The sequence below is a fragment of the Microcebus murinus genome, chromosome 24 (genome assembly GCF_040939455.1).
Source record: "Microcebus murinus isolate Inina chromosome 24, M.murinus_Inina_mat1.0, whole genome shotgun sequence".
NCBI lineage: Eukaryota > Metazoa > Chordata > Mammalia > Primates > Cheirogaleidae > Microcebus > Microcebus murinus.
This window is the reverse complement of record NC_134127.1, coordinates 9,466,329-9,483,199: the sequence shown is the minus strand read 5'-3', so window position 1 is coordinate 9,483,199 and position 16,871 is coordinate 9,466,329. Positions and strand designations below refer to the sequence as shown.

Here is a 16,871-nt window from a genome sequence, read left to right as displayed (position 1 = left end):
GTTTTTTTTTTTTTTTTTTTTTTTTTTTTTTTTTTTTGAGACAGAGTCTCGCTTTGTTGCCCGGGCTAGAGTGAGTGCCGTGGCGTCAGCCTAGCTCACAGCAACCTCAAACTCCTGGGCTCGAGTGATCCTTCTGCCTCAGCCTCCCGGGTAGCTGGGACTACAGGCATGCGCCACCATGCCCGGCTAATTTTATATATATATATCAGTTGGCCAATTAATTTGTTTCTATTTATAGTAGAGACGGGGTCTCGCTCAGGCTGGTTTTGAACTCCTGACCTTGAGCAATCCGCCCGCCTCGGCCTCCCAAGAGCTAGGATTACAGGCGTGAGCCACAGCGCCCGGCCTCATCAAATAGGTTTTGAGTGCCTACTATGTGCCAAGCATTGGAAGATATGGAGGTGAACACATAGATATTTTGCTTTAAAAGAGCTTTTAGCTTAGTGGGAAAGAGAAAAACAGGTAATAAGACAAGGAGATGAGGGTTAAGTATAGAGATAAGTAAACACACAGGAGGAAGGCGGGACCTGATCTTGCAGAGTCCTGGGAGGCATCTGGGAAGAAATAATTGTGTGTTGAACATGGAAGAATAAATGGGAAGTAAGCAAGAAAAGATGTGAGATAAGGAGTATCTTTGATTCGAGATCTCAGGTTTCAATATTTCATCATTTTATATGATGTTTGCTTTAGGCTTTCTTTTCTTTCCTTTTTTTTTTTTTGGAAACTTCACTATGCTAAAAACAGTTTTCTTCTATTCCTAATAGGTGAATAGATTTTTTTTTTTAAAAGTCATAAATGAGTGTTGAATTTTATCCTATTTTTTCTGTACCTATTAAAATAATTGTTTTTCCTTTTTTCTGTTAATGAGGTGAACTGCAGTGATAGTTTCAAATATTAAACATTATATTTCTGGAAAAAATATACACACATACATACACGTACATCTGTGTGTGTATGGAGACTAAGTCAATGAGAGAGATTGTACAGTAATTACTTTCTTATAATACCCTTGTGGTATCAAGGTTATAATGGCCTCATAAAATGTATTGTAGTTCTTTTTCATTTCTCGGAAGAGTTTGTGTATGATGACTGTGATGTCTTTATTAAATATTTTGTAGAATTCACCAATAAACTGATTTTGGCCTGAATTTTCATTCTGGAAATGTTTTTAATTCCTGGTTCTAGTTATTTACAAGATGGAGGATTTTTCAGATTTTACATTCTTCTCATGTTAGTTTTAAATTGCAGTTTTTCAAGAAATTTGTTTACCCATTTTATTCCAATTATCAAATTTATTGAAATAAAGTTGCTTCATTTATTATCTTTTTGGCATCTGTTAGGATTTCTATTAATAGCCCTTTTGCTTTTACACCTGATAATTAGCATTTGTGCTGTAGTTATTTTCTCAGTAAGTCTTGTTAGAGGTTTTTGATTGTATTCACATTAGTCTTTTCCAAGAACAAATTGCTGGCTTTGTTGATTTTCCCTGTTGTATGTTTATTTTCTGTTTTCATAAATTTGTGCTCTCTTCTTCACTTTTTTCTACTTTATTTGGGTGTGATTTTCCATTCTTTTTATAACTTTCTGGATTGGAGACTTAGATTATTGATTCTCAGATTTCTTCTTTTCTAATATATAAATTTCTCTCAAATAAGAGTTTTAGGTACATCTCCTAAGTTTTGATGTGGATATTTTCTATATTACTTGATGAAAAATATCATTGTGAATTTTTCTTTTATCCATAGGTGGTTTAAAAGTATGTGGGTTAATTTCAAATGATTGGGGAATTTTATAGTAATTTTTCTGTATTTGAGTTTTAGCTTAATTCCACAGTGGTAATAGATTGTGTGATTTTGGTGCTTTAAAATTTAAGACATGTTTTATTGCTTATCCTATAGTCCAGTTTTGGTCAACATTCAGTTTGCTCATTGTATTTTGTTCATTTGAAATGCAGTGCATTATAAATGCCACTTAAGGCAAGTTCATAAAATATGCTGGTCAAATCTCACATATCTTCACTGATTTTTGTTTTTGATTGCTTTCACCAGCTACTGGGAGTGTATGTTAAAATTTTCAAATTTGATTTTAAATTTACCTATTCTTTACATAATTTATAAAGAGCTATGTTGTTAGGTCTCTAAACATGAAGGATGTCTGTGTTTCTGGTGGAATGATCCTTTTACTATTATGAATTCTTCTTTCTAGAAATGCTTTAAAGCCTCATTTGTTATTAGTATAGCAGCAATTTGCATTTCAAACTAGATTATTCAAACCAACTAAATCTGATGTATTTACTGGTATGTGATATATTTATCCTGCTTGGGTTTGGTAGAGCTTATTAATTCTATAGTTTGATGTCTTCTATGAGGTTTTGAAAATACTTGGCCTGTACATATTCGAATATTTATTCTACCTCAATGTTTCTTTCTCCATTCCTTTTGGGATTCCAATCACATGTATGTTACCCCTTTATACCATTTCTTTATGTTTGTTTTCTACAGTGGCTATTTTTTCCTCTCTGTGCTTCTATCCGTATGTTTTCTTCTGACCTATTTTCTTGTTCACTAAACCTCTTCTATCTAAGTCAATGCTGCTGTTACTCCTATCCATTGAGTTTTAAATTTTATAATTTCAGTTATATAATTTTCATTTCTAAGATTTTCATTGTAATCTTTTTCATTGATTTCATTTCTCTGGTGAAATTCTCCATCTTGTGATCTGTGTTATTAAGCATATTAATGACAGTTCTTTATTTTAAAATTTGTTAATCTATGTAACTGCTATATTTAAACCATCTAGTAGGTCCATTTCTGCTCTCTTTTCTCCTGGTTTTCAGTCACTTGGTCTTGTGTGTTTGTATGCTTGGTAATTTTGAACTGGGTATCAGACATTGTATATGGAAAAAAGTTAAAGGCTATATAAGATGATGATAGATAACCTCAGAGAGGATTGTCTTTTCTTCTGAAAGGATTTGAACTAGAGACTAGATCAGCTTGATATAATTAGGAATTGAGAGAATTCAGTGTTGCATTTCAGTCTTTCTGAGAGCTTCTCTTCACTGTCCCCTTTATCCATGGAGACAGCCCTTCAGAAATCTCACCTAAAAGACTTGGCCTTTTTATTTATGGGTCACAAACTCCAATTTTTCTCTCTTAGTTCCATAACACTACTGAAAGCTCTGAACTACTTTCTGATCAGCCTCTCTGCCCTATACTGCTTATGAACGGGCACTTTCCTCAAGTGAAATCAATTTTGCTTCATTTCTGATCTTGATCCATCAAGTTCTAGCTGAAGATTAATCATTCTTCAGTGCCTTCAAACAACATTTGACGCCTGTGTTTATAGTTGTTGTTGTAAGTGTTAGTATGATATAAGCTACTCTGTTCTAGCTAGAAGCAGAAATCCTGGCAGTGAAGATTAGACATTGGAACGATGGGATCTGATTTGCATTTTAGAAGGATTTTTCTGAATGTCAATATCTTCATCTGTGCAATGAAGGATTTTGATAAAAGTATTCTCTAAGGTCCTTTTTAGTTCTATTTGGCAAGTCTTGAGAGTATTAATAGTTTGTCACACCATGATTTCAAGCTGTAAAAGCCCCAGGGCTTTTAGTATTAGTAATTTAAAATTAAAAAAGAATAAGCTCTGGGTAAAATGTCCAACAATAAGACTGCCATCCTTGGTGTCTTCTTATGTCTCTTTTTTACTTCTTCATAGCTTCCCAAAGTATCCTTTATTTTATGGGTCTTAGTAACTGGGCACCCAGACTATTTTTCCAGTAGCCTGACCACTTTCTCTTCACGTGATGGTGGCCCATTCTACATCCTCTTCTTGAGTGTTTCATATTCTAGAATTAAATTCCACCCTCCAACCTGCCTTTTTCTGGCACACATTTGAAAAAGCCCTGTTCTTTGAGTTCTTTGAGTGTTCTTATTTTTCTTTTCTAAAGCAAACTTATTCTAAATAATAAAAGCTCCTATTTAATGCTGCATTCCCTTAGCAGAGAGTGTACACTTCATGGAGTTAGCAGGATTTGGTTGTGTGACAAAAAGAATAGGATTTCAAGCTCTACTGAAGAGGAATGTCTGTTTAGGGGGTCTTTCCTGGTATTTGTTAAATTCCACTTGAAAATGCTATTGACTACACTGTAGACATTTAAGTTTGGTTCTGGGTCTTAGACAAGCTAAGCAACTTTTGTTGTTGTGGAGGACTCAGATCCTTGGGAAATAAAGCAAAACATAAGCCCCAAACCAAAAATTGATTTTATTCTTCTGTTAAAATTGAACGGTGACTTATCTTACTTCCAGGGACTGCCCTTCCTTTTTAAAAGTTAAAAAAAATGTTATTTCATTGCAATGCAAATAGTATTTATTAAACAAAAAACAGAAAAAAAATAGAAAAATAAGAAAGAAGTAGGTGTAGGTCTCTTTTAATAAGCCTGTTTAAACTTTTTAAAGTTTTGTCTGGTCTTGTATATAATTTTCTTCATGGTTGGACATAGGCATAATACGAATTTTTGAATATTGCTTTAAAAATTTTTATTTAACACATATTTTCTATGTGTGAATCTCTCAGTAAGCATTATTTTAATGGTATGCATTATATATATATATATATATATATATAATATATATTACATTTTGCAGTGATACTTCTTGCCTAAAGGTATATATAAATTTAAGTGTCCTTATTGTTGGATTTATTTTGTATCATAAATAACATTCTATGCAGAAATTTCTTCAATTGCAATAAATTGCCCAACTAAGACATCTAACTTCCTGTTATCCCCTCACTGCCTTTGATAACACACCTAAATTTTTCCTTACTATATTTCATTCCCTTCTTTCTTCTTATTTCCAAAAACTATATATATGTCTTATAATATTTATATCATTCCTTCACCACTCCTACCTGTTGATCTTCTCATGGTTATTTATAGGCTTGTCAGGTCTTGGAAGATAGTCATCTCAAGCAATTCAAGTCTCTCTTTTGACCTGACTATAAATATTTTGTCGTTTACAATCTTCCCTTGCAAAGCATCCTTCTAGGGTCTGCTCCTTACTTGTTCTCCAGTCAGTATGCCTTCTACATTCTGTAGCCAACTGGATTGATTGTTTTCCAGGTCAGTAGGACAGACAGGTGTGTAGACAAGGAAAATAACAAATGAGTTCAAGGGAAGGTTCTTGACACGTTGGTGCCTGTTGACAGGATTCTTTTCAGTATGATCAGTGACATGAGGGTCCTAACTAACATCACAGTCAAAGGGAGTGCCAATGCCATTACTGTTCACAATCTAAGAAGTAGCTTTGGTTAACTAGTTTAAGAGTTAAAAGTCAAATAAAACCATTAACTTTTTAATTTATTGTCTATTGAAAAGTTTAAAAGATCATTTATTGATTAGCCAGCATTAAATAAATTTCTTTGATTGTAAATTCCTTTGACTGTATCTGTGAGCCCATTTTAGGTCTAGAAACCCCAGCAATTGGTACAGTTTCCAGAACTTAGTAGACAATGGGTATTGACTAGAATTCCATGTGCAAAATAATCATAAGGCAAGGTAATTGACTACAATTCTATATATTCATGGCTTCTTCCTTTGTTTACCTTGATTGACTGCTTTCGTGATTATTTTAGGATTATTGCTTTCTAAACAATTTCACCAGGGAGCTACAAATAGTTACGCTAAACCCATAAGTGTCTGAAATGAGTGGATGTTAGTTAGGGAGGATAAGGTTATTTTGACATTTTAAGGCAGAGCAACATAGAAATCAGTATCTGTTTTGGAGGCATCTTGCTGTGCGACCTTTTATAATTTCCTCTATTTTTCTGAAATTTATGTTTTCTTTGGTGTATAGCAATGATAACGTGAAACCACCACTGGCTTTTTTCAGGGCATCTTGCTGTCTAATTTTATAAAATTCGAACTACGCTATATGAATGAAGAATCATCTGTAGCAATTGCTCTTTTCCAAATGTTCTTTTGCTTTGAATGCCATATCGGAATATTAGATTGCTTCTCCAGATGTTAAGGGCTCATGTTTCCTTCTGGTGAATTCGATTGTTGGTTCCTGCATGTGTTTCTTGGGATTTGTATTATTTCTCTGTCTTAGGTAAGGGTTTTTATAAATGCTCATCAATGTTTTAGAGTTTGGATTCAGTTCTGATAGAGGATATTTCCAACGGACTCTTGCTCATCTACTTCCTCACTTGGGAATGGTGAAAAGCAGTTAACTCTCATGCCCCTCCTCTTTCTCCTTTTATAGGGTGAGGGGCTACTATCGATTTTTCCCCCTAATATATTGAGTATACTGACCCTTCACCTAACCTTAGGTCAAAGAGAGAAGTGATGATTATTTTTAATTGGACGATGGCTACCATGTCCTTCACTTTTGGTGGGATCCCTCAAAAGACAGACTGACACCTCCCCCAAAAAAGGAACTAAAAAAGGCTTATAAAGCATGTGATAAGGGTCCAGGCTTGGACAAAAAACATGCTTTGATGTGAGTTTCAGCCTCGTCACTCTCTAACTATGTGATGTTTAGCAAGTTGGTGAGCTTATTAAGGCCTCAATTTCCTAACCTATGAAATTATCATCAACATTATTATTACAATTAAGAATAAGTACTTTTTTATTTTCTTGTAAAAAATAAATGTGGTAATTGTCCTAAAGTGCTTAACGTAAGCATGGTATCTGGCACATATGTCCTTAATAAATATTATCTGCAAAAATAAACACATTACAAAAACCACTTAGAGTCAAAAAACATAATGCTGTGCCCTGACACGTGAAAGATCAAATGTCTTGTGTTTCCAGGGTTTTTATTGACTTGTTCTAGAAAGTCACTGTGGAAGAAAAGTGGGCTCTTCCCCTACCATGGATTTTGGGGGGGATGTCTGACAGTAGGGTCTGAGGGCAACCTTATTTGCTTCTGTCATTTGTTTAGTTGCTCTTGTGAAAGCTTATATTCTTGCTGTAACTGCTATTATCTCACTCTCAATGTCTCTGTGCTGTCAATGTTTTGTGTGAAGAGGCATTCCTCTAGAAGAAAGCTGGAAAACAGGGAGGCAGTTGCCAGCACTGTCATTGTGCTGAGTCAGAGATGGCTTCAGCAATCAATTCATCAAAAGAGAAATAGCATTTATACCTGCAGCTGGAAGGTTCGTGGACCCAGATAGATGTCTGAAAATGAAAACTTGAATTCCTCCCCAGCCCCCATTCCTGCCTCCTTTAAGGAAAGGCTTTTGGTAACTAATATTTCATTTGTTCATTAAAGTTTACCAATTACAGTAGGTCTCAAATCAGATTCCTGGACCACAAGTAAAATGCGCTTTGTAAATAATATTGGCATGTATCACTGTGGACAGTCCTTGATCTTGGATCCTTTTGGTATCTTTCACCTTGCATATTTTACTTACACAATGACTTGGAAGCACAAATTTCAGGCAAGTGTCTGATACATCTTACAGATTTATAGAACTAGCTACCTCACAGTTTTGTCAAAAGGAGAAGCAACACTTTGGGATGACGTAAGTATAGAACCAAGCCAAGTAGTTGGTTGAATTGTTCCTGTGCTTTTCCTTTGAGACCTTATTCCAGGATCCTAGGAGGATTGAAAAACTCTTATTTGGATGCATTTCTCTGAAGATCACTTTGTAAAAAATCTCCAGGAGTGACATTTATTATTCTTGTATTTTCTCTGCTCCTAACTTGAGAAGTTTTGCTCATCAAAAGTAAATACTTTGAGAGAATATTTTCTATGGAAATTCTGTTTTGCTCTCTTAAAACCCTCCTCACATGAAAGTGTATGCTCAGATCAAGTAAGCCTCACGGAGGGCATGTGGCTAAGATAATGCTAGACTCTCCTTGCTAGGTCGAGATTTGCATTTTTCTGAAAATCAGAGTGCTGAATTTTCTTAACTTTGAAGTAGCTAGAGGGTGTGTGTTTGTGGGCACGCATGCACATTCACACACACATACCTCAGAATGACTTTTTTAAATGTAGTAAAATACTCCATGACCGCAAGCTCTGGAAAGCAGCTGCCTTTAATGCAAAATACATTCTCACTCATAAACTTGCTTTTTGGATTTTGTCTCTTTTTGTTTGAGATGAATAATTTAGAAAATGATTTTCTGGTTTGAAAAATGATTGAGATTTTGTATAGAAATTTTTAAAATCTAGAGTTTAGCAAACAAATACTGACTTAAAAGTGGAAAGAGGTTAATTTTCTAGCACTGTTCAATATTTTAGCTTCTTGTTTAGAGAATCTTGTGTTTGTTAAGAGATAATATGTAACATTTTTTTTTCTTTTCAGATACGTGTATTATGATTTTATAAAATCACCATTACATTCCCATTTTAAAGTCCGTTTTTAAATTTCAAAGTATTTTGGGGGTACAAATATTTTTGTTTCATGGATTACTTTTATAATGCTTGAGTCATGGTTGTAAGTGTGCCTGTCACCCAGATAGTGTTCATTCTACCCATTAAGTAGGTTATTGCCCATCTCCTCCTCTGCCCACCCCTGCTTGATTTCCACTGAGTTTTTTTTCCCGATAAGCACATATGTGCTCATCAGTTCCAATTTAATAGTGGGTACATGTGGTGTTTCTTTTTCCATTCTTCAGATATGTTGCTTAGGACAGTGGTCTCCAGTTCTATCCACATTGTTGCAAAAGACATTAATTCATCCTTCTTCATCACTAAGTAGTATTCTATGGTATGCATATAACACATTTTGTTAATCCACTCATGAATTGATGGGCACTTGGGTTGGTTCCACTTTGAGATTGTGAATTGTGCTACTATAAATATTCTCGTGCAGGTGTCTTTTTGAGAAAATGACTTCTTTTCTTTTGGGTAAATGTCCAGTAGTGGGGTTGCTGGATTGAATGGTAGGTCTACTTTTAGTTCTTGGAGGAATCTCCATACTGTTGGTCATAGAGGTTGTGCTAATTTGCAGTTGTGCCAATAGTGTATAAGCATTCCTTTCTCTCTGCATCCATACCAGGGTCAATTTTTGGACTTTTTAATAAAAACTATTCTAACAGGGGTAAGGTGATATCTCATTGTGGTTTTGATTTGAATTTCCCTGACGATTACTGATGCTGAGAATTTTTTTATACGTTTATTGGTCATTTATCTTCATTTGATAAACTTGTGTTCATGTTTTTTGCCCACTTTTTGTTGGTTTTTTTTTCCGAATTTTTCCTTGCTGATTTGCATGTGTTCTCTGTAGATTCTAGTTATTAGCCCTTTATCAGACATACAGTTTGTGAATATTTTCACCCATTCTGTTGGTTGTCTGTTTGCTCTGTTTATTATTTCTTGGGCTATGCAGAAGTTTTTTAATTTAATCAAGTCCCATTTATTTATTTTTATTATTTCTGTGATTGCCATCATGTTGTCTTCATAAATTTTTGCCTAGGCCGATGTCTAGAAAAGTTTCCCTACATTTTCTTCTATAATTCTTATGGTTTTATGACTTACATTTAAGTCCTTTATCCATCTTGAATTAATTTTTGTGAATAGTGAGAGATACGGATCCTGGTTTATTCTTATGAATGTGGCTATCCAATTTTCCCAGCACCATTTATTGAATAAGGATTCTTTTCCCCAGTGTATATTGTTGTGTGCTTTGTCAAAGATCAGTTGGCTGTATATGGATGGTTTTATATCTGAGTTTTCTGTTCTATCTATTAGTCTGTGTCTTTATTTCTATTTTTTGTGCTAATACCATGCTGTTTTCATTACTATAGCCTTTAAGTATAGTTTGAAGCCTGGTAATATGATGTCTCCTGATTTGATGCTTTTGCTTAAGATTTCTGTGGCTATTGAGGTTCTTTTCTGGTTCCAAACAAAGCATAGACCTATTTTTCCTAGATCTGTGAAATATGTTGAGATTTTGATGGGGATTGAATTGAATCTGTAAATCACTTTGGTTAGTATGGACATTTTAAAAATGTTGATTCTACTGATCCATGAGCAAGATATGTTTTTCCTTTTGTTTGTATCATCTGTGATTTCTTACCTCAGTGTTTCATAGTTCTCTTTGTAGAGATCTTTGACCTCCTTGGTTAAGTATATCCATAGGTATTTTATTTTCTTTGTAGCTATTGTGAATGGTATTGACTCTTTTATTTGACCCTCAGCTTAACTATTACTGGTGTATAGGAATGCTACTGATTTGCGTATATTGTTTTTGTACCCTGAGACTTTGCTGAATTTATCAATCCAGGAGTCTCATGGAATCTTTAGGGTTTTCTAGATATAAGATCATGTCATCAGCAAAAAGTGATAGTTTGCTCTCTCTCCTCTTTATTGATGTGGATACCCTTAATTTCTTTCCTTTCCCATTGCTCTAAGACTTCTAGCACCATGTTGAATAGAGGTAGTGACCATGGGCATCCTTGTCTTGTTCCAGTTTTTAGTGGGAATGCTTTTTAGCTTTTCTCCATTCAGTATGATATTGGCTGTTGGTTTGTCATACATGGCTTTTATAATTTGAGATATGCTCTTTCTATACCTAGTTTGTTGAGGCTTTTTGTCATGAGAGGGTGATGAATTTTGTTAAGTGCTTTTTCTGCATCTGTTGAGGTGATCATGTGATCTTTGTTTCTGCTTCTGCTCATGTGGTGAATTACATTTATGGATTTATGTATGTTGAACCATTCTTGCATCCTTGGGCTGAAGCCTACTTGGTCATGGTGGATTATTTTTTTTATATACTGTTGAATTACGTTTGCTAGTATTTTATTGAAGATTTTTTTCCATCCATATTCATAAGGGATATTGGTCTGTAGTTTTTTTTATTTGTAGTGTCACTTCCTGGCATTGGTATCAAGGTGATACTGGCTTTGTAGAATGAGTTGAGAAGTATTCCTTCCTTCTTGGTATTATGGAATAATTTCTGTAATATGGGTACCAACTCTTTTTTGTATTTAACATTTTTATAGATCTTATAATAATGGTTTATGCATATTAACTCATTTGATTCTCACAATAACCCTATGGTATATCATTACTATAAAACATGATTTAAAAGATGAGGAAACTAAGAGAGAGATAATGAAAATTGTCTAAGAACAGAAAGCTAGAAAGTATAAGAACTAGAATTCAAAACAAACCAATGTTATTCCAGTCTCTGTGTTCTTTAAATACTTTACTAGAATAGTCTTATTTATAATTGATGAAGTATAAGGGGTCTAAACATTAATAAAATTGGTTTTGTATTTCATTTACACATAGTTTGGATATTATGTAAGTTATCAGTATTACTATTTAGGATTTACTTGGAATCAACATTAACATTGTTCCTAAATTTTATTATTTAACATCAGAATCAGAATGGGAAGATGTAAAAGAATGGGAAGAATGCAGTTGTGAACCTGAGTGCACATAGCTAAGTCTGGTCACAGGTAGAATACATCTCATGTATTTTATAAAGTATAAAAGAAGCAGAAGTACTAAGAAAGTTACTATTGCCACAGCCAGAAACCTAATCACATATATGTACTTCTATAAATCATAGACATATGTTTGTGGTTGTCTCTGTGTGTGTGTGTACATCTTATACATGTAATATTTTTAAGAAGCTGAGAATTAACCACCTTAGTCTTGGACATGAGAATTCTAATACAATTTATATATATATATATATATTTAGTAAGTGGCAAATGAGATGTATTTCCTGCCTCCATGTGGCTTATGTAATCTTACGAGAAAAGAACTTGATTGTTACAAATACTCATAGATGTGGTATGTGTATATATATATGCATATGTATCTGTATATATACATTATACACACACACCTTTACACATTTTATTATCATGGATATCAGCTTTTCTACTCAGAAAAATTAGATTATTATGCCAGGAAAGGATAGTCACATTTCACCTCTGTGGATAAGTTATACATATATTGGCTGATGGGTATTATTTAATGAACCTTTTCTATGTATCAGGATCTGAACTCTATTTATCTATCATTTTCCTCAGTTAATTCCAGGATATTAAATTTTATGATGGCAGAAGTCTTCATTAATTTTGTTCACTGATGTACCAAACACTTAAAATGGTACCTGGCACACGTGGACACTGAAAACATCCTTGTAGAATTGAATCATAATAAGTTTATAAGGTAGCTTTGTTTATTTACAATTTGATACATGAGAAAATGGAGCCTCAGAGAGTGGAGATTACTGGCCCAGTGTCACAGGTGGCTCGGTGGCACAGGCAGGAATAGAACCTTTGTTTGATGGCTCCAACTGTCCCAACCCACCACATGTGACTCTTTCTCTGTAGAGGCTCTTGGGGTCTGAAAGGAGCACCTTCTGGAGTCCTTTAGGTCTCAAGTATTCCTGGTCATTCCATGACTACAAAGTCCTGGCTGAGTTCAGGGTTCTAGGTGTTTTTTCAGCTATGTTGAGCTGTTGTATAAGGCTCCATGAGAGCCTTGGGCTATTGCTTGCTTTATTTTATACTTCCAAACATACTGTGTTTAGCTCTATGAAGGCTTCTATCTGCCCTTGAGCTTAGGAGGAGAATAAGGCTTAGCCAAAGAGGGAAGAGGATCATAATGGATAGGGTGTGGCGTAAGTGAGCAGGAACCAGAGATGGCAAAGGGGAGGGAGGAATGGGCAGTAGAAGATGGAAAGGCAATAGTCAGGGTCACAAAGGAGGGAGAGAAACAAATAATACAGGAGATATAAAAGAGTTTTTATTGCTTTTAATAAGTGTTATGGTAAAATATCTTACTCCAAAGGGAAAAGTCAGTGGTGGCAAAGAATTTTTTATATTTATTTTGTTACTTATATTTAATTATTAGGTATACAGTCGTGCACAATAAATGTGCACTTAACCAAATAAAACTCTATAGTGGGCTAAAACTGAAAAGATAGTCATACATATTTCATAAGTTGTTTTGTTGTAAAATATTTTATGGCTTCATAGCTAAGGAGCTTCCCAGAAATTGGTATATGTAGCCATGTACTAAGCTTTCAACTTTCTATTCCCTTTTGAAAGCACCATGATTTCTAGTGATCTTTGAGTATGTCTCTCTTTCTCAGTTAACCTCAAAAATTTGTGTTTAAACCATTGTCTTTATACAGGAAGAGCAAAATGACACATCCCCAAAAGTGACCAGATTTGTACAACCCTGTAATACATTTCTGATTTATGTAAATTCCACTTCAGAAAAGTTTTCTAAACTACCAAACTCACTTACTCATTTTACTTTAATGCTCTCAAGAATAGCCCAGATAAATAGGCTCCAAATTTGAGCCCTGACTAATAATGATTTTAGGATTAGAATATCTGTTGCTGGTATTTTTGAAGTGTCCATCATGTGGAGAGTGCAGCGTTAGATGCTTTAACAAGACACTCTGTTATCCCTTCAGCATGTTGGATAAATACCAATAAGCACATAAAATAAAAATAATTCACTAAATCTATGAATTGAAATGGGTGTAATAAGAACTTTAATCTTGTGCATATGTCTTCATTGCCAAGTAAGGGTAACTTACCTTTTATGTTAAGCATTTTACAAATGGCATACTTAAGATAAGTTTATAAAAATCATGTTTAGAAGAAATCTAAAAGTAAAAAGGCGGTATAAAGACTTCTCAGTCAGAGGTGTTGGTCAGCTGGTTTCAAATCATTTTTCAGTGACAACATAGAAAGGCTCATTCATGAACTTCTACAAGCTTCTGTGTCCACTCCCACACTGTGCCTTCCCCCTTCTTTTCATAGCGTCCTGTGTTCCCATCTGGGTAGACTTCTCCACTTGTTGCTAATTCTCAACACATATCGTCCACTCACTTTTTTTTTTCCTGGAAGGAAAATGGGCTCAAAGAAACACTTGTAAATGCTGAGAACTTTGCTCTCTTCATTGCTTAAACAGCATTGAAAGGTGTTACCTAGAGCAAGATCAATGAAAAGCATGAAATATTTAGTAATACTTAGAGGGAAAAGGAAAAATTAGGTTGCAGAATAAACAAAAGGCATTTTAGATATTCGGGATGACAAGCAAAAAAACGCAGAGGTAAAGGCAAGAATACTAGACAGCAAATAGGTTTGTCTAAATCGAAAAGAATGAGCTGATGGTATTGGGTGAGGAAGAAAGAGATACTAGTGAAGAAATGAAGAGAAGAGCAGTTGACTGTTCACCCTATAAATACATAAACAGAGTCAAAAAATTTGTTCAGGTAACTGGATTGTATAGAAATGTGTGATCATTTTTCTGCCCAAATGCAAGACGAGGGAGATACGAGATGAAGATTCTAACACAAATGGGTTAGAATCTTCATGAGAAGACATCCATAGGGAAGCTATAAGGGTTTCCTGTTGCCTGCTGTAGCAAGTCCACATGCTATGCCCATCTTTCTGTCCTCACAATTTGATTTCAGTTCCCTCACATCCCCTGGGGACGCTGTTTATACCAATCTTCAGTCTAAAATATTCTAATAACTATGTTACCTGTTTATCAAAATGCTACCCATTCTTCAGTTCTAACTCCACGGGCTTTCTGCTTTCCTGAGCTATTGTAATAAACATTTTTTTCCCCCTTTTACCTTACTTGGTGTGTATGATTAGCATTACATAGAGTTGCATTTACTTTTTCTCTCTTTCTCTTCCATGCATGTTAATTTTGCCTGTCTAGCCTAATCAGAAGCTCCGAATTCAAAGAATAACCATGAACACAGAGCTAAAGGTTTAGGTGGAGCTCATCCACCCCTTTCAGGTACAGAAAAGGAAACTGTAAAATGGAAACAACAGTGACTCTGAATGTATACCGTGTGTTAGAAGTTTTAACATTTTTATATGTGTCAGTCATGTAATCATCCCAAAGATGATATGTGGCATGTGCTATTATTGTCACCATTTTATAAATGAAAGGGCTAATGTGTAGAGAATTGGCTTGCCGGGGGCACAGAGCAGGAAGGGGCTTCTCAGAACTTGGTATGCATAGTCAGGTATAAGCTTTCAACTTCATATTCCCTTTTGCAAGCGCCATGATTTCTAGTAATCATTGACTCTTTCTTCTCTTTTCAACTAACTCAGAAAATTGGCATTGCAACCTTCATTGTCTTCATTCAGGAAGACCAAAACAACATACACCAGAAAGTGTTCAAATTTGTATGGCTCTGTACTACATTTTTGATTTACATTAAGTTCCATTGCAGCAGAAAAGTTTTGTGAAATGCAAAACTCACTTACTCATTTTATTTTAATGCCTTAGCAGGGGTCCTCAGACTTTTTAAACAGGGGGCCAGTTCACTGTCCCTCAGACCGTTGGAGGGCCGTTGGAGAGTGCGGGGCACATTCCACACATGCTCACTGTGGGCCTGGGACCAGTCGGCTGCTAAGCAGGACAGGCAGCGGTGGCAAAAAACACCCCGCTGGCCGGATAAATGTCCTGGGTGGTCTGCATGTGGCCCTCGGGTGGTAGTTTGAGGACCCCAGCTAGAGAATAGCCCAGATAAATAAGCTCCACATTTGAGGCCTGAGTAATAACGTATTTTAGGATTAGAACATCCGTCGCTGCTGGTATTTTTGGGGACGTCCATCACGTACAGAGTGCAGCATTAGGTGCTTTAATGGGATACTCTATTATCCTTTCAAGGTGTTGGATTAAAAACAAGCACATAAAATCAATCTGGAATTTAATTCTTGACCTCTGGGTCCAGCTCTTAACTTCTGAAGTTAGCAACAGAAGCAGAACAAACACTCCGGCCCACAACTTTCCATTTCGAGGCTCTTGCCTATTCTAACTACTTCATACAACCATAATTCCTATGCCAGTACATAGGAAAAGAGGAGATATGCAAGTGTTTATTAATTTCAGCCTTGTATGAAAGATCCTATTCATGTCCACACACCTGGTTCACTCGCCCTTTCCCTAGAGAGCAAGAAATGATGTTAAACTGAATGATTAATGCACTCAATGATAGGAAGACTCTATAATTTGTATGAGAATTAGTGAATTGACAAAGCAAGTCATGTAATAGTTAAGTATTTTGACTCTGTTATTCTTTCAATAAGAACCAGGGAACCAGCTGCATGTGCTGTTTAATTGAATGGTTTGGGGTCACAGAATGATTTGGTCAAATTATCCATGAGCTTTCCCACTGTGTCCCAACGTCGTTCTTACCTTGGATGCTTTGGGAAATGTATACATTTTAATTTACCAGGAGTGATTTAGATGTATTTGTGTCCAGAGACGGAGGAATGGATTAAATAACATTCCCTGGGGGCCTTTTTGCCTTAGAGTAAATGCTCTTTATCATTCTAAGCTTCTTATTCTGAGCAGTATTTGAACATGATCTTGTGGATCATGAACAATTCCTGATACTGTTTCCCTAGTTGATGTACTTGGATTTTTCCCACACTATTCAGGCTGCATTTCTCTCAACTTAATATGTTCTTTTTCACTCTGATGCTTTGACTTTTACCATCACAGTTTTCTTCTTTATTCCCAGAGTTTATAGGCTGTCACCCGGCTTTCCTCTGAGTCCTTCAGCCAAGTTATCCATACTTTGCTCTTCTAATCTTCTGTTATAACAGGCTTCCTGTTACTTCTATCTTTGCTCTTAAACTCTCAATTTGTTCCAGATTTTCTGGGAGAGATTTCCCTATGCCGAAAGCAGTATTCCAGGTGCAACCATTTGAGAGCTGAGTAGACATAAATACTTGCACCCCTCTTTACTGTGATGTCTTGCCATCTGCAGTTCAAAGTATGACGTCCACGAGGGCTGCCATTTGCGGCACAAACTCACCTGGTTGGCAAGTGCTGTCTAGCCTCAGCCCCCTTCCAGCAGGTCCTTCTCAGAAGACGACTTTGACCTCTTTTCCATTTTTTTTCTTCCTTTGT

General features: G+C 35.5%; 1 protein-coding gene and 1 long non-coding RNA gene across 2 annotated transcripts in view; both read left to right on the top strand.

Annotated features, from left to right (window-relative positions):
- Positions 1-16,871, top strand: part of NRG1 (neuregulin 1) — a 1,019,909-nt gene that overhangs the window by 256,071 nt on the left and 746,967 nt on the right. The window lies entirely within an intron of this gene.
- The window catches only part of LOC142864130 (uncharacterized), a 62,682-nt gene that overhangs the window by 28,116 nt on the left and 17,695 nt on the right, over positions 1-16,871 (top strand). The window contains exon 2 of the long non-coding RNA XR_012914708.1: positions 359-16,871. This exon is cut by the window's right edge and continues 17,695 nt beyond it. This is a non-coding gene — a long non-coding RNA (uncharacterized LOC142864130). The remainder of the gene's footprint in view (positions 1-358) is intronic.